The 19,496-nt window shown below is 32.3% G+C and overlaps 1 pseudogene; it reads left to right on the top strand.

The window, feature by feature from the left end:
* Positions 1-3,346: 3,346 nt before the first annotated feature.
* Positions 3,347-4,470, top strand: LOC120277984 (annotated as a pseudogene).
* The last annotated feature ends 15,026 nt before the right edge of the window (positions 4,471-19,496 follow it).

Raw genomic sequence — 19,496 nt, 5'->3', positions numbered from 1 at the left:
TATTCTGTCAAAATAATTAAATAAAAAAAATAAAATCACATAGTATCATCATTCTAACTTATTACCAATACATGAATAAAACTAAATTTCACAAACTGGTTTGATTAATTGTTAATTCTTCCATTTATAAGTTTTTAAGATTTCTTTTGTAAGTTTTAAAAATTCAGAAATATCAATGGAAGTCAAAAGATTCTAAAGATTTGAAGTTACTTTTCTCTCTTTGTGATGTCACTTTGAAGTCAATATTTTTGGCATGGATTATATAGACAAAAAAAACAAACTTTCTTTGTTTCCTTCTTGGCAAGTTGAAGGCCGTCTAAAGTGCATACTTATCTCTCTTTATAGTGTACGATTCAACAACATTAAGTATACAGAATATTTAACTCTGCCGTATAGTATACGCATTTAAGTATATATATGTACTCAATAATTTTCAGTATATATATATGAATTGTATCTAAGGCATGCATAACACAAATATGATAATAATATTGCATTTGAATATTTATTTCATGAAATACATATGAAAATGGAAGTAGATATATAACTACAGTTGCTAAAAGACATACACGTACGTGAACATGTATATATACATGCATGAACAGTTAACCCAATGACGTAGTTAATTTCATGCCATATATCCTTCCTCTTCTGATCAAGAGTGTAAGCCTGCAAGTCCCATAGAACTTATTTCCACATAAATGAGACAAGTTAATTAAGGATTTACAATCAAATTTCAAAATAAAGCTTCTAATTTATTTAACAAAAAAATAAATTTTTTTTATTTTTAACATGTCTATATAAGATGTTAAAAAGTAACCATATAAAGAATTGAAAAAAATTCATTAATTTATAATTAAAAAGTTCATATTACAATATTATTATTTTAAAAAAATATATGTTAATACTAGCATGGTCTAATGGTAAGGCGCATTGGTAGTGAATAGGCAGACGAGGTTATACTACTATAAAAACATTGTTCTTTTACTATTTATTATGACTCAATTTTGTAAAATACTGTTCATTTACTCTTCCCCAGTTCTAGTCATTATAAGTGGTGCATCTCTATATTTGCATGTTTCTTTAATACCCCTTAAATGGTGGGCGTTTGTTGCTATTTTTTTTAAAAAAAAAAAGAAAAGAAAAAAATGCAAACATAGGATATTTAAAAAAAAAACTATAAACAAAAAAAAAACAAACAAACAAATTCTAACAAGTTAGTTAAGAGAAGATATAAAATTAATTACGTATTAAATTCTAAAACTTGAAAAAAAACCTCTAGTTGGGAGAAAATTCTAGTTGAGAGAAAATAGAGAAATAATTAAGCATTAAATTTAAAAAAACTTTGATTTATTATAATAAATAACTGTTATAATTTATGATGATTAGGCTTTAAGTAATTTAAAGACCTGGTCCCTAAACTTCAGTGGCCTGAGGGCTTTATCTTTGAGCCCTCTCTGCATGGGTGATGCATGTCATGACATGCATGAAGTACTCATGGCATGCACGTAAATTCATGGCATCCGTGTGGCTATTTATAATTACTTAAGGAAGAACAATTAGTATTATACTTTAATTAAGCATGGAATAAAACTCTTATTTAATATTAATTGCAGTAATGTCTGAAATATATCAACACAGAATATTATAAATATATACTAATCAATCATCATCTGGTTTGTTAATATTTTTATATGATTGTGTTGAAACTTCTGACATTTATCATTTAATTTATACTTGCAGATGTGGACCTATATATATCTAGTATATATGCAGTGTGAATGCTTGGCAAGGAAATTGAAATTATAAACTCCCCGGTCTTTGATTTATCTTCCGAGTTTTCATTCTTTGAAAACTGGTTTGAGCCACCTTTAAACTTCTATTTAATTATTTTGTTGAATTCTTTTTTGGAACTTTATTGTTTTCATATTTCACTGCATGTGGCCATGTGAAATTATTTGGTAAACATAAAACTTTGTTGGTCCAATTGCCTCAGTCAAGATAACTTTAAAAAGCAAAATGCATACCATTTCCAACTTCCAAGATAAAATATTAATTAATTAATCCTTTTATCTCCTTTGAAAATAAATTACGTGCTTGAACCTAAATGTTTATTTGTTTTTTTGGGCTTGTTTTGACCATGTGGAACGTACTCTAAAATATTCTTATTTTAAATTGAAATCAACTTATAATTAGAATTAAGACTTCAGGTAAACTAAACTATATTAATAATCACTTGTATAATCACTTTAGTTGATTTACGTATAGATATTCAATTTTATTTTTGGAAACTCTTTCAATGGTTTTTGAGAGAGCGTCTAGCAAGTACATATATATCATCATGTATATCATTAAGTCTCACTACGTTTTCAAAATAATTAATTTGCAAATTGCCAGCTAGAACTGTGTCAAACTGTCAAACATAAAATGGTATCTCTTGATTTTATGCAATAAAGTGATTCGTTTATTTCCACAGTCCAAGAAATAACAAATTATTGGTAGAATGACTAGTATATATCCTAGGCAATGATCAGCCATCATCTAATTTGTTTTTATGTGAATTTGTTGAAACTTATGACATTTATTTGGGAAAATAATTTTCCAAATGAATTGAAAGTTTGAATATTATTAGTTGGACCAAAAAACATTGGTTGATGCTTAATAAATTTATGATTTATTTAAAAAAATTAAATTAGTTAGCATTATAAGATAGTATAATTATCAAAATTTTCTTCAGTGATGCTCAAAGACTTAAAGACCGAGGGAAACATCCACCACTGAACCATTTTCTTAATTAAGACTTTCTAGAATTAAACCCTTGTGAAAGTCTGTATTAATTGTTAATTAATGTAAAGTTATTTGTTGGTATAGTATATCCCATAAAGATGGTTTGGAAGAAAAATTTTATATAAATAATTAATATAAAAATAAATGAAAGCAAAAGTCCAATCATCAAAAACAAGTACAAAATAAAACTATGAACGAGTATATATATCCGCAGATCAGAAACACTTTAGTCCTTTTCAGTGTATTTATGTCACTTGGAAAGAAGAAGAAGAAGAAGAGATTTGTGATGGTTTATGAATAAATTAATACCTTCTTTGATAGGGCGTGTTTTTGCATGGAAAACGAAAAAATGTATCCTTTACCAACCGAGCATTCAACCAATGTGGAAATTGTATTTTAATACCTACACAAGCTTGGTGGCAAACCAAAATGGACTTGGACCATGGGTGTAAAGGAAAGATTAGTTTAGACTTTGCATGCTTGAGACTTTCTCACAGAATAACTTCTCTATAAATAGAGATGCCATCTCCCACGCCTCTCTTCAATTTACTTCATCTCTTCTTCCTGAACTACTGTGGCTAGATATTGATCTATATTGATATATATATACACACATATATTTGAGCTTGATCAAAATATATATAAGAAAATGGGCATGGAGATATCAGATGAGCTGTTGAGTGCAGTGGTGCCGGTTATTGTGTACTGGGTGTTCTCGTTCTTCTATGAATTTCTGGCACAACACTGTGTGAACTATCGTCTACACCCAATAGGAGAAGAAGAAGAGAAGAACACTGTCTCCAGATCCAAAGTGATCAAAGGAGTCCTCACCCATCAAGCTCTCCAAATCCTCACCGTTTGCATAGTAACCAAGGTGATTATTATATATTTATAAACTTGATGTATTTTTTTTTTCATAAATATAATAATTTCCTACATAAATCTAAGTATATATGGTACTCTTGGGATATATTGATCACTTACATATCTTGATCATGTATGTGCACACGCAGGTTTGGGAAGAGAAAGGAGAAGCAATAACGGTACAACACTCCCTGCCACGTATAGCAGTGCAATTTGTGATTGGCATGGCTGTGATAGACACCGTGCAGTACTTTGGGCACCGTTACATGCACGAGAATAAGTTCCTATACAAACACACGCATTCAGCTCACCATGCACTCGTAGTACCCTACGTCTATGGAGCTCAATATGGCAGTCTTTTGGATGGACTAGTTTTGGACACAATGGGAAGTGCCCTTGCATTCGTTGTGAGTGGCATGACTGTCAGAACCAGCATCTACTTCTACTCCTTCGCCATCATCAAGAACTTGGATGTGCACTCTGGTCTGTATTTCCCTTGGAATCCACTCCAGGGGTTTCTTTCCTAATAACTGTGCTTTTCATGATACTCACCACCAACTCAAGGGCCAAAAGTACAACTTCTCACAGCCCTTCTTCCTCTCATGGGATTTGATACTCGGAACTTACAGACCATTTACTGTTGAGAAGAGGAAAGAAGGCGGTTTCCAAGTCTGTCTTCTTACCAAGGATGACTAACTAGAGATGATGCTACTATTGACATGCATGTGCGTGGGCATGTATACTTTATAAGAGCTATATATACCTGTTTTTGTATTTTTGTGATACGTTGCATCATGCATGTGTTGTGACTATTTCTGATTAAATAATTGAAATAAATTTTTTGCAAAAGACACAAGAAATTAACCCTTTTTATTGTGGCAAAGCATTAACTTTATTATTATTTTTTTAAAAAATAGATAAATCACATTCATTCAAGCAGGGGCGGAGCCAAAAATCAAATATAGGGGGGCGAACTACAAATTTTAAAATAATTAATTAATAAAAATTTTAAATTATAAATACGTTTAATTTTTTTTATAACAATATGTAAAATTTAAGAGAAACAGTTAAAATTAGTTAATATATCAAAATAAGTATTTTTATCAAAATTTGATTTTTTTATAATTCTGGGGCTGGCTAACTAGAGGTCTATACTGGAATTTTAGAATAAATTAAACTCCCTAATTTATTTAATAAAAATTAACATTTTTTTTAATTTTATTTTAATAAATATCTATTGATGATTGTTTATTTTTTCACATACTACTAAATTCAATATAAAATTATATATTTAAAATTTGTGAATAAAACTCAACAAAGTAAAAAACCTAACAAAAAAATTGTAATTGTATAAAAACTACAAAAGCTCTTATTTATAATTAAAAAATAAATATTATATTAATTTTGGAGAAACAAATGCATGAAAAAGCCATTACAGATGATCATAATAGAATTTTGAAAAGTCAGTTAGAAAAGATATGACTGATTAAGCATCAAAATAAAATATTTAATATCTTACTGTATTATTTTAAAATTTAAAAATTAACAAAGACTAAATTACAATGATTAAATATTAAATTAAAATATTTTTTTATTATGATAATTATTAATGGTCTTTTAAAATTTGAGTTTTTAAAATTATTATTAAAAAAATCTAAAGATGAGGATTTAAAAAAATAAAGGGCTTAAAATAATTATTTCATTGACCTTATTCTTCAGTTGATGTTGTTTTGATTTATAATTATAAAAATATAGATAATATTTTAAATTAAAAAAATTCTCATTTACGTGACATATATAATTTAATAATTTATCTGAAATCATTTAAATAATTTTTTTAAAAATTTAATTTTATAAATTACTTACATTGAAAATCTTATTAATTACAAAATTAATTGATATTTAAATATTTTTAAAAAATAATAACTTTCATTTAAACTCTTATTTAAATTAATCATAATTTTTTTTAAAAAAATATTTATTACTAAATCAAAGCTTTAATATTTCTCAAATCCTTAAATCAATGGACATTAATCAATCATACATATTTTTACAAATTCTCAAAATTTCTAAAAATAACAAACTTAACAAAAACATCTAATAAATGAGAAAAAAATCAAATCATTTAACTAAAAAGATAAATTAAAAAAAATATAATATAATGAAAATATAAAAATATAATAATATATAAAGATAAAGAAATGAAAAAAATAAAAAAATATATTAAAAAAACTTCGAAGGGATGAAGCGGAAAAGGGAGGGCCGAGGGGAGGGAGGGGCGGAAGGTGGGGTAAGTAGGCGTCGGGAAAGAAGGGGGGCGATGGAGCTCGTCGGAAGGGAACGAGTAGGCGGGGTCAATAGACCCCGCCCGGCGATGGGGCGGTCGCCCCTGCGCCGCCGCCTCCGCCCCTGCATTCAAGCATTAACTTTATTTGAAACCTTCCTGAGAATTAAATTTTTTTGTTGAAAAAATGCAACACAACAAAATTAATGGATATTAATATTCTCTAATTATTGAATGAAATTATTAATTTGGCAAATATATATATATATATATAAGACTTGTTACTAGGTCATCAATTATATCTATATATCTAGAATGAAGTCTCCATGAAAAAAGAAAATAAAAATATAACTCCACGGTTATTGTATTTTTTTTTTCCATTTTTTTTTCTTTTTAATGTTTAATGAACATGAGAAAAAAAATTAGAAACAAATCAAATATCATAAATGTCATAGATAATTGTCCCTTGCATTATGACACACAAATTTTAATATATATATTGGGTCAGTACGACTTTGTCCAAATAATGTTTACTTGGGCAACACGCATTTTCCCAACTTATCATTGGAGTGGTTGTTAAGTCTTTTGTACTTTCTTTTTTTTTGTTTTCCCCAGATGGTTAGTCTTGTATTTAATGAGAATCAAACAACAATCTCAATATATTGAAAACAAATAAATAATCTCTAAACTTGCTAGATGAGGAAGAAAAACTTAAACAGAGCAAAATTGTAATTACACAAAACACTAAATTTTTATTTGAAAAATTTTTAAATCAAGGAAGAAAAACCATGGGTCAATCTTGATCAAACCAAGTTCCACTATGATCAAATTTATGGTACAAGAGAGTCTCAAGAACGAGTATAAATCAGAAAAATATAACTTGACCAAAACAATAGCTAAAACAAGCTATATAGGAAACAAAATCAATATTTTGTAGCTTCTGTTCTGACCCTTATATCTCGAGTTAGGAGAAGCCAAATCACAAACCGTCGGGTGGAAATCAAGCTTTGCAAGTCCCGAACGTTCCCACAAAATTTCAGCTCAATCGGACATCTTTTGACCCTCAAAACACCAGCTTGGCGGCTACTATCTCTCAAGATTCTTTTCACTCTCTTTTAACCCTAATATGATGGAAAACACTTAATAAAGTGAACCCTAATGGGCTTGGACCATTTGGGCTTTTCTCCACATAGGAAAGGAGCCCAATACCCAACAGTATTATCTTTTCTTTCATATTAAATTAGTGGTTTATTAAACATTCATTAAACTTAATGATTTATTCACATTAATTTAATTAAAATTAGGGGGAGTTACTTGGATTTTTACAAGCTATATATTAATTCGTCAGATGACATAAATCAAGGTCATGGTTTTTAAGTATAGAATTTTACTACGGAAGAACTTTCAGTTTTCCTTTGGTTACATAACCGGTATTTATTAAATATTTTAAAAACTAGAAAAATTCAAATTTAAGAAAATAGAGAAAGTTATAATATATATATTGTTATGAATATTATAAATAGATGCCTACCATAGCAATAATATTGTAGCAGTCAGCATTAATGTAACAACTTTGTAGATGTTACTGTAGCAGCCGCCCATGTGCTACTGTAGCAAGGCGACATCATTGTTACTACACCTACCAGGGTATTTTGGACCGTCGGATCAAATTAATCCTTACCGTTTATTCAACTCTTGTAAGCCTATCAATACTCCCCTCACTTGTATATTTGGAGATATATATAGAAAAGAAGAAGAGATAAGAGGAAGAAAAAAGAAGTAAATTCTGAAGGTGTTTGAAAAATATTGTAATTATTCTTTTTATACTTATAATATATCTATGGAAATTTATATATATATATATGTTTATATTGAGGATGAGTTATTAGTTTCTTATACAATATATATATATATATATATATAATAAAATATTAATCTTTACTTTTTAGTTGAATTCTTTAATATTATTTTTAATTAATTCGTCTCTTCTTCAGATATCTCCATTAATTGTTATTGATCAAGCTCTCCGCAAATCAGAAAATCTCAGTGAGCTCAAACAATGATGGTCAATATATATGTTGCTAATTACTCCATCCGTTCTTAAATATATATCGTTTAAAAATGTTGCACAAAAATTAAAAATAACATTAAATTATCAAAATTTTAATATAAAAAACAACCAAATTACTGGACTATCCCTCTCTTGAAACTATGTATTTTTCTTGGGACTATAAATATTACTCTCTTCATTTATATAACTTAGAAAATTGAAGATGAGTAAAATTGAAACTATGTAATAATAAATATTACTATAAATATTATTCAACAAGATCATTAATCGAAACACTGCATCATGAATATATATATATATATATATATATATATATATATATTAACTCATATATATATATATATATACCTCAGTTACATTCAGGTCTTTGTCCAACCATGCATGGCCATATATGCAAGCAATTGTCAAATTAGCTAGGTATCTATTCCCGTATATATGCTGCTATTTTGAAAAAAATAGATTTTTTTTTAATCCTCATTAAATGATACTAATAATTGAGTCGTGGAATAATGCACCCCTAAACATCAAATATGCGGATCGAGCATGTGAATTACAGTCTTGTTTTCTTTTAGAAAGTTAGACAAGCAATTTTTTGAGAAAATTAAACGCTTCAGGATTTAGAACTTCGCAGTTCATTCCATTTTCCCTTGTATTCACCACTATTAACCACTTTCTTGATCATGAATTTTTCATTAACAAATGCATGGGTTGCAGCCTGCAGATATAAATTAATATGGTAACAAGATTGATTCATATTGTTGGTTCTCTAATTAAACAATATTTGTGTAGTCTAAAATTTTTATATTGTAAGAGAAGAAGGCGAACACATGACACATGACGTGGATGCAATTTGTGTATATTTCCCTTAAAGAACTTAAGAGGTCACTTAATTATATATTTGTCCTCATGATTTGCAAGTTTTTGACAAGAGCTAAATTTATTCTCTTGAAATTTATTCTGCGATAATCAATCTAAGAATTAAATTATTTGATAATATAAAATATGCACTATTATTTTTCAACAATTTAGATTTTACTAATTCTCATTAAAATGACGCTGCCAACTAAAATTTATTTCTCTTATAATAATCGAACATGGAGTTCAATAACTAACTGCTCTATGTTATATATATATAATTAAATTAAATTATTAGTCTCATATATAGTTATTTGCAAAACATAAATATATATACATTTGGCAAATAGTTCCACACAATTAAAGGAGAATAGTGATATTCTTTAATTTTGGGGGTTGTTTAATTTTCTCAGCGATAAATTTGGTCATGAAGAGCATGCATGGTGTTGTTTTTCAAAGTGAACTTAATTAATGCTTTTGCCACCATTGCATCAAGAAGAACGGTTAAGTTAATTTATAATTTCTTGTTGGTTTATTAGCCTTTATTTCAATTATAGAACCAGAAATACATAGTCCCAACACATAATATGGCCCGTCTTACAGCAAATTAATACAAATATACGTATACAAGCCGCCCATGCATGCATGCATGTGGAAGTCATGCATGTGGGCATATATACGTGGCACGCAAGAGTACTAGCATCATTAATTAATTACTCAATATTCTTGGGAATAAGACAAACTTGAAAGCCTTCTTCCTTCCTCTTCTCGACAGTTGATTGAAAGAGAATACCCACAGATCATCTTCAAGCTTCTATTCAAACCACCAGAATGATGAAGAACATCATTACATTCATTTCTGCAAAATGGAAAGCATCATGCTGCTCCACTCCATGATTAAGACCAACTGCAAATGAGAAGAAGACCAAGAACAAGAACGAAACAAGGTGTCACGCCCCGAGCCCGGGACATTGACAAACGGCCGTATACCCATAGGGTTGAGACCAAATGGACATACAAGGCCTCAATATCTGTCTCACAAAATAGGATATAACAAGGTACTAACGTCACAAGAACATAAGAATTTTAAGGGATACAATCACTAGGTTCACAACTATGATCCATGAAAACTAAAAGTCCAAGGTTCAAAGCTTAAACAAATAACAGTTCCAGGTTCACAACAAAAAGACTATTTACATGATAACCAACTGGTGTTCGCTCAACGGTCCCCGCTAAACTGTCCACCACACACTTACTCCTGATCTGAAAAGATAAAATCATTATTTATGAGCTTGACAGCCCAGTAAACAACCATTAAAAATATAGGGATCACAAAACTCAATAATTTCACAAAACATGTTTAAGTGTAAAATTGTACAATAAGTATCAAAAATAAAACTCAGAATTCAGAGTATTTCAACAAGCATAATTTTTTTTCAAACAAATAAGTATACTCGTCCCCCAAATAACTAATGCCAAAAAACCACAGAATTCATATATTTAAACTCGGTGACCCGAGTCGGATTGTCAGAGTTCATTTATTTACCCTCGGTGACCCGAGCCAGATTTTTCAGAGGCCGTTATTCTTCACCGACGGAACGGTGCGAAACTAGTTTCTTATCAGAGTCAGAAATGCATGTCGACATGGTCAGTGTTTAACCCCAGTGACAGGGTTATTGCAAAGTTAATTTAGGGACTATACGTTAGTATATCGAAATATGTCATATCCAAAAATCATTGTCAATGCAAAAATAGAGAAATTCGGTGATCCCCTTTTTCTAATGAAAAATAATTCCAATTATTATAAAATAAAATGATGCTACATGTAACCAGAATAATTAGAATTTAATTAAGCAGGTGACAATAATAGTTAATATAATAAATCAACTAAGATTAATGATCAAGATTCCGTAACCATGCAGCTTCTAGAAGTTCAGAGTAAACCAAATTTAATAATGTAATATATCATTAGAGTAATGGCTGTCAAGTAAATTTTAAATCCGTAATCAATTAACTTGAGAAACATATAAGTAGCAATTAAATCATTAGATATCTAAGTTGTAAAATAAGGATAGATACAGTATTTTAAATCCCAAAATATTTAAATATAATATCATGAATGGTTTTAACAATAAAACCCAAAGTTATTAAATAATTATATTGATGATTTACTGTAATAAGAAATTATATATATGTATACAGGTTTATACGTGATTTACTTACCTGTCTAACACCAAAACTAAAAGCACTCCGAAATTAGGCTTCCACAAAATACCCTATAATTGAGAGTACATTCCACAGATATTAAAACACTAACTATACTAAATGTTCAAAGGGATAAAAACCACACTAATAAATACAGTACCCAAAATGTACAACAATTTCATATATATATATATATATATATATTACGTATATGAATATATGTGTATGGGTGTACAGTGAAATTAATTTTTCCATGCTGGTGTCCACTCATTTAATATATATATATATATATATATATATATATACAAACAGTATATGTGTGAACAACAATGGACGCCAGGAGTTACACACAATATATAGTTACACAGAACTTCACAAATTTCTATGAAATCAAGTATCTAAAGACATGCATGTAGAAGTCATTATGGTTGAAACATTATATTGGGTTACAGTTCAAATTAATCACAAAACTCAGTTAATGTTGATGCAACAATAATGGGTCTCACAAAAGCATAAGTACAATCTAAGCTTATACCATATATGCACTAAAATTTATGGTTTGCTTGAGGTTTCATAATCTAGGAAGGTTCCATCAACACGGTATCCAAGAAAATAGTTATTATTACTAGCCACTCAACTAACCCGAGATCAAAGTGCAGGATTCTTCTAATATATTTGTATATACATGCTGTAACATTGGAAGCTATTAAATAAAAATCAGCCTATCATGTGTTCTTTAGCCTATCATGTGTTCTTTAAGTGATAACACACTTATTAAATTATTCATTCATAACCATTGGTCTCATGATCAAAGTCCTATCATCTAATAAAATTCACGTAATAAGAATAAATAACCAATGGCGGCACTCTTCAAATAATTAAATAAATTTCATATTTAAATAAGAATATCGAGAAGCCTTACAATCTCATTCAGTTGCATCGAATATAACATATAGTCAAAACTCAGACTTATTTTCTCTACTTTTCCAAACTCCAAAACCCAAATATACTTTAACCCTAAAAATATATCAAAGCATACAGATTTCTAAGAAACGGAAAAATACCTGTTAACTTTTTCAAGGACAAAACCAGATACTCCTGACCATTCTTGAAAACCCTAGAACAATTTAAAACAAAAAGAAAACCCTAAGCATTAAGGAATCAAAATAAGGACTAATAAAAGATAACCAATCGAAGAAGGGAAAAGCGAACCTACCACAAATACTCCTAGATGAGCACTTGACACGAAAGATTTCCTCATCCTTGCTACACGCCCCCAAAATTGAACAACGAGCGAAAGAGGAAGGCTAGGAATTCTCTGGTTTTACCGATTCTATTTTATCCCGTAACCACTAGCGGTTACCAGGAATGTGGGGGCTCACGATTCCTGAAAGATAAAGTTGGTTTGAAATTTTAAATATATATATATTTATTATTATTATTATTTTTTTAACATGAAAAGAGTTTAAAATACAAGTGGGGTCCACACAAGGTTTGAAGAAGAAGAAGAGAAAGATTCTCATTGAAGGATTGAAGATCAAAACATTTAGAACAAGAGCTATATATAGACTCTGTTCTTCATACACAGCCAATTAGAGAGAACAACCTTGCTGACATGGCCTTAACTAATCCACGTCAGCATAACAAACTCTTCAACCGTTATATCACATGTTAGTCACGTGACAATGTAAAGGAATTGGAAGAGCTGTAATGAAAACAAACAGAAGCTTCATATAACCTTCAAGTCTGTAAGATATTCATATAATCTTCAAAACTTTGAGTAGAAAGCTTCTTCTCCTTTCCTTTTTTTTTGAGTTTTATGATAAAAATTAATCTCTTAGTTCTCCAATAACAATAAATGGCCTGTATGTTCCAAGTATCTTATCCCATGAGAGGAAGAAGGGCTGTGAGAGGTTGTACTTTAGGCCCTGGAGTTGGTGGTGAGTGTCATGAAAAGCACAGTTGTTGGGAAATAAAGCCTGGAGTCGGTTCCAAGGGAAATACAGACCAGAGTGCACATCCAAACCTTCGATGTCGGAGAAAAATCAAAAGTAGATACAGCTGGTTCTGATAGTCATGCCACTCACAAGGAATGCAAGGACGGTTCCTAGGGTGTCAAAGACCAGTCCACTCAAAAGGCTGCCAAATTGAGCACCACAGACGTAGGGTTCTACGAGTGCATGGTGATCTGCATGCGTGTGTTTGTATAGGAACTTATTCTCGTGCATGCAACGGTGCCCAAAGTGTTGAAAATTTGGACTCAAAGAACCTCAAATTGAGAAGAAAATGAAGAAGAAAAAGCTATGTTCTATGATGAATATAATGAGAAAGCAGAAAACTGGAAAGAAGAGGCTGTAGAGAATCTCAGCAATGTAATTTTTATTCATAATTCATCTGCAGAATAACATGCTATATATATGGACAAGATTATTAGCCAAAACTGATAAACCATTTACTAATAAAATCTCCTAACATATAGGAACTAACACAATAACTTATTGACTCAACTAATGCTCTGACTTATTCAAACTAAGACTCAGTCATTCCAGAATACCACCGAGATATTTGCTGAATCATTGTTGTGAGTTACTGTGGCTTCTTTATCTCAACACCTTCCCTTAACTCATAGCAACAAACTCCAAGCTTCATCCTTAAATAACAGAATTTTGGAGCAGACAAGGACTTTGTGAGTATATCTGCATATTGTTCTTCTGTCCTGCAATACTTCAATGTAATTGAGCCATCATTTACCAATTCTCGTATGAAATGAAACCTTAAGTCAATGTGTTTTGTTCTGCCATGTAAAATAGGATTTTTGGCCAATGCAATAGTGGATCTATTGTCACAAAATAGCACAGTTGGATCTGATTGTTCTTCATCTATGCTCAACAACAATCCTCTTAACCAAATTGCCTGGCAAGTTGCTGAAGTAGCTGCAATGTACTCTGCTTCTGTTGATGAAAGAGCAATAATTTATTGCTTCTTTGAGCTCCAAGTTATGGCTGCAGATCCTAAGTTGAAAATTGAACCAAATGTGCTTTTTCGGTCTTCTAAGGAACCAACCCAGTCACTGTCAGTGAAACCTATTAAACGGAACTCATTGACATGGAAATAGTACAACCCATACTCTAATGTCCCTGCAACATATCTTAAAATTCTCTTTGCTGCACCATGATGATCTTTGGTTGGTGATTGCATAAATCGTGATAATAATCCAAATGAAAAACTAATATCAGGCCTTGTGTGTGTTAAGTAGAGCAAACCTCCAATTAGTCTTCTATAAGCTGCTGCATCTGTATATCCTGATTGATCAGTTAAATTAAACTTTTCTCCTGTGTTCATAGGTGTAGTTGTCTTCTTGCAATCTATCATCTGTGCTCTTCTCAGGAGTGCTTCAGCATAATTTTTCTGGCCAATGAATATTCCCTTTTCATCTTGTTTTACTTCAAGCCCAAGAAAGTAATGTAGAAGGCCTAAATCAGACATCTCAAAATCCTTCATCATGTTGAGCTTGAATTCTTTTGCCATATGCGTAGAAGAGCTCATATACATAATGTCATCCACATATAAACATATAAGCAACACATCGTTGCCTTGCTTCTTTTTGTATAAGGTGGGTTCATTAGGATTTCTGTGAAGCCCAAGATTAGTAAAGTATTGATCAATTTTGCTGTACTAGGCCCTAGGAGCCTGTTTTAAGCCATACAAAGCTTTTCTTAGCCTCAGAACTTGCTTCTCCTTCCCTGCAATGAGAAAACCTTCTGGTTGTGTGACATATACCTCCTCTTGAAGATCACCATTGAGAAATGAAGATTTTACATCAAGCTACCAAACTTCCCATTGCTTCTGTGCTGCAAGAGCAATAAAGAGTCTGACTGTGTCAAACCTGGCAACTGGCGAATAAGTTTCCTCATAATCCACCCCTTTCTCTTGAGTGAAGCCTCTTGCCACCAATCTGGCCTTATGCTTTTGGACACTACCATCTGGAGCCACTTTAGTTTTGAACACCCATTTCAGAGTGACTGCTTGTTTGTCTACAAGTAAATCAGTAAGTACCCATGTATTGTTTCTGTTGATGGCTTCCATTTCAGCTTGCATAGCTTCCTTCCAGTAAGTATGCATTGCAGCTTCAACATAATTCAGAGGATCAGAGATATGAAGAGCAAAGGTACATTGCTCATAAATGCTCGTTAACGGTCTTACTCCTCTTGGGCCGATTCTTTCAAGAGAATGTGCTGGACTTGTGTTTGTAACAGGAGTAGGTTGATCAGATATACTCCCTGCAGTAGCTTGATTAGGTGTTGAGGAATTACTGATAATTATGGTGACACTTGATGGAGTAACTGAAGTACTGTGCTCTGGGTGTACTTCTGGTTGCAGTGAATGTTCAGCTGTAATCAGAGGTATCTGCAGTGCTGGTTCAGCATTATCAGAACTCTAATTCCACCTATCATTTTCATTAAAAACTACATCCCTACTCACAATTAATTTGCATGAGATGGGATTGTAGAGTTTATAGGCCTTTGACTCATTACTATACCCGACGAAGATACATTTAATAGATTTGCTATCTAACTTCTTATGATATTGAGAAGGTATCATGGGATAAGCAATTCAACCAAATACTTTTAGATAACTTACAGATGGCTTCTGATTGCTCCAAGCCTCAAGGGGGGTTTTATTGAACACAGCTTTTGTAGGAGATCTATTTAGTAGATGCACTGCTGTGGACACTGCTTCTCCCCAATAGGTGTTTGGAAGTCCTCCTTCAAGTAGTAGACTTCTGGCCATTTCAACTGTTGTTCTATTCTTCCTTTTGACAACACCATTCTGTTGTGGAGAATAAGGTGCTGATAGCTGCCTCTAAATACCAGCTGACTCACAGAATTCAGTGAATTCTGTTGATAAAAATTCTCCTCCCCTGTCTGTGCGAAGACATTTAATTGTGTGGCCACTTTGATTCTCCACCAAAGCTTTGAAGTACTTGAATTTCTCAAGTGTTTGTGACTTGTATTTGAGGAAATAAACCCAGTTCATTCTAGTGTAATCATCAATGAACAGAAGGAAGTAGAGATTACCTCCCAAGGATTCAATGTGCATGGGTCCACACAAATCCACATGTATTAAATCTAGAGGAGTTGAATCTCTCCAAGCTCCTCCAGATGGAAAAGATCTTCTGCTCTGCTTGCCCAGAGTACAGCTTTCACAGAAATCCAATTCAGTAATTAGAGGAAGACATTGCACCATCTGTTTCTGGTTGAGAATCTTCAGACCTTGAGAATGTAGATGCCCATATCAGTTATGGCGTATTTTGGGAACATACTGGACATTATGTAGAAGCTTTACCTTCCCATCTTCAGTTTGTATTGCCACAGTTCCTTCTCCTTCAACCTCAACTTCTTTATTGTCACCCAGCTTCACAGTGTGTTTCCATGATTCATCCAGACTTTTGAAAAACTCTTCTTACTTGTCATATGATTGGAGCATCCACTATCAATCACCCATATGTTGTGAGGTGGTTGATCATAGCTGCTTGAGTGTACCATGAAGAGATTGCTTGACTCTTCTTGTTCTACAGCTATATTCGCCTGCTTGTCTTTAAACCAACAATTTGCTTTCATGTGCCCATATTTTTTTTTTGCAGATTTGGCACTGAATGCTTCCTTTGTTTGGCCTAAAATCAGATTTGATTGTTGTTGTCTGTCAATGCTCCTCCCGCGGCCTCTTCCACGACCTCTTCCTCTGTAAGTACCTCTGCCTCTGCCTCTGTAGCTGAATTTGTCACTTCTATTGCTATCAGAAATATCTTCACTAACCTGAAATGCCTTCATGTCTGAGCATTTAGCCAACTTGGTTAATCTCACTTCATGTTATTGAAGTGAACCACTCAGCTCATCTATGGAGAGAGTAGAAAGATCTTTAGATTCCTCTATTGCTGCTACAATATGGATGAACCTGGGAGGAAGACTTCTCAGAATTTTTGAAACCACTGTCTGCTCAGTGATGGTATCACCATACACCTTCATTTCATTGACAATGCCTGAGACTCTTGTAACATATGGTTGCACAGTCTCATTGCTCTTCATTTGCAATGTTTCAAACTCCTATTTGAGAGTCTGTAGCTTAACAACCATCACCTTGGAAGACCCTTGAAACTCCTGCTTCATAATCAACCAGGCCTCCTTAGCTGTTGTGGCTCCTGTAATTTGAGGAAAAATAGAGACATGGACAGCAGAAACTATTAGAAAGAGAGCCTTGGAATCCCTTTTCTTGTTTACCTTCACTTGAGCCTCATCACCTTCAGTAGCATACTCATTTTCCACAAGTTCCCACAGATCATGAGATTGGAAAAGAATTCTCATGAGTGTACTCCAGTGGGGATAATTCTCACCCTTGAAGATAGGAATAGAGGGATTAGAAGGATTCATATCAGTTCCAGAAGTAGCCATTGCTCTGATACCAGAATGTTGAAAATTTGGACTCAAAGAACCTCAAATTGAGAAGAAAATGAAGAAGAAAAAGCTATGTTCTATGATGAATATAATGAGAAAGCAGAAAACTGGAAAGAAGAGGCTGTAGAGAATCTCAACAATGTAATTTTTATTCATAATTCATCTGCAGAATAACAGGCTATATATATGGACAAGATTATTAGCCAAAACTGATAAACCATTTACTAATAAAATCTCCTAACATATAGGAACTAACACAACAACTTATTGACTCAACTAATGCTCTGACTTATTCAAACTAAGACTCAATCATTCCAGTATACCACCAAGATATTTGCTGCATCATTGCTGTGAGTTACTGATGTGGCTTCTTTATCTCAACACAAAGTATCGGCCGCACTGTGTCTATCACTACCATGCCAACCACCACTGTACTGCTATAACTGGCAGGGAGTGTTGCACCTTTCGTGCTACTTCTTCTTTCTCATTTTGATTCGAAACCTTATTAAATGATCAAGATTATATAGTATATTTTAATTTATATAGGAAACTATTTATGAAGAAAACATGCATGGAGTTTTCCCTCAAAAAGAGAAAGATTTAATTAATTGAAGTAGCTCGTAAATATAAATATAAATAGTTAATCACCACTGTAACTATGCAAACGGTGAGGATTTGGATGGCTTGATGGGTGAGCACGTACTCTTTTGATCACTGTGGATCTGGGGACAGTGTTCTTCTCCTCTTCTTCTCCTTTTGAATGCAGACGATAGTTCACACAGTAGTTTGCCAGTAGTTCATAGAAGCCTGAGAACACCCAATACACAATCACCGGCACCACTGCTTACTCAGCGCATCTCATCTGACATCTTCATCCCCATTTTCTTCTATATATTTTGATCAAACTCAAATATATATGTGTATATCTCTTAATTAATATAGATCACTGTAATGCACACAAGTGGAGGGGAGAGCGGACCCCAAAAGACCGGCCTAGTAGGGAAGGTTGCCCCCCACTTATATGCACACATGGACTCCATCTCCTAGCCGATGTGGGACTAAAGGGGATCTATTACAATCACTAGCTACTAGTGTAGTTCAGGAAGAAGATAAGATGTACTGAATTGAGAGGCGTGGGAGACGACATGATCTATTTATAGAGGAGTCATATGCATTGAGAAATTTAAGTTTCAAGCATGCATGCACCCTCTAAAATAATCCTTTTTCATTTTTGTATTTATCTATCTTATACATATTTATGGTCCAAGTCTATTTTGGTTTGCCAAGCTTGTTTAACATTCATAAACCCTCCCAATTCTCTCTCTCTCTCTCTTTAAGCGACAATAAAAATATAAAAATTTGCCTGATGGTGAAAATTTTATTTTTACTTGTTTTTAATGAGTGGAGTCTCTTTTAATAATATAAAATTTGAAAGATATATAATTTTTTATATTAGTATTCTGTATAAAAGTTGCCATCATTTAATTCATGGGATATACTATATATACTAGCAAATTAATAATTTTACGTTAACAATTAATATATGCTATTACAAGGGCGTATAGAGAACTTTCTCTCCTAGTTATTTTTCTAATCGGTAAAAACAGAAAAAGAGAAATATTATTGATCGATGTCTTAAGGTCATGCATGGTTTAGTTGGGGGCATTTTCTTTCACTCTTTAGCTCTTCGCCACCCTAAAAACGAAACATAGGCACCATCATTATTCATTAATCACTAATTCACTATCACTAGCAAAACTTCAGCAAATCATCATTTTCTTCTTCATCTTCAACATCAGTATTTCTTCCCATCAGATTTTTCTACATCCACCAATGCTATGTCTTTTTCCTATACCTAAAGGTTAAAAAACGCTTATATATATAACATGATAAAAAACATCATGAGTTCTCTTTCTCTTCTTTTTCTCTTCTCCTTTTGTCTGTCCTCTTCTTTTCTTCCACCAGGCGATAATTTTTG

This window comes from Dioscorea cayenensis, chromosome 15 (genome assembly GCF_009730915.1).
Source record: "Dioscorea cayenensis subsp. rotundata cultivar TDr96_F1 chromosome 15, TDr96_F1_v2_PseudoChromosome.rev07_lg8_w22 25.fasta, whole genome shotgun sequence".
NCBI classification, from domain to species: Eukaryota; Viridiplantae; Streptophyta; class Magnoliopsida; order Dioscoreales; family Dioscoreaceae; genus Dioscorea; species Dioscorea cayenensis.
This window is presented reverse-complemented; position numbering and strand designations above follow the sequence as displayed.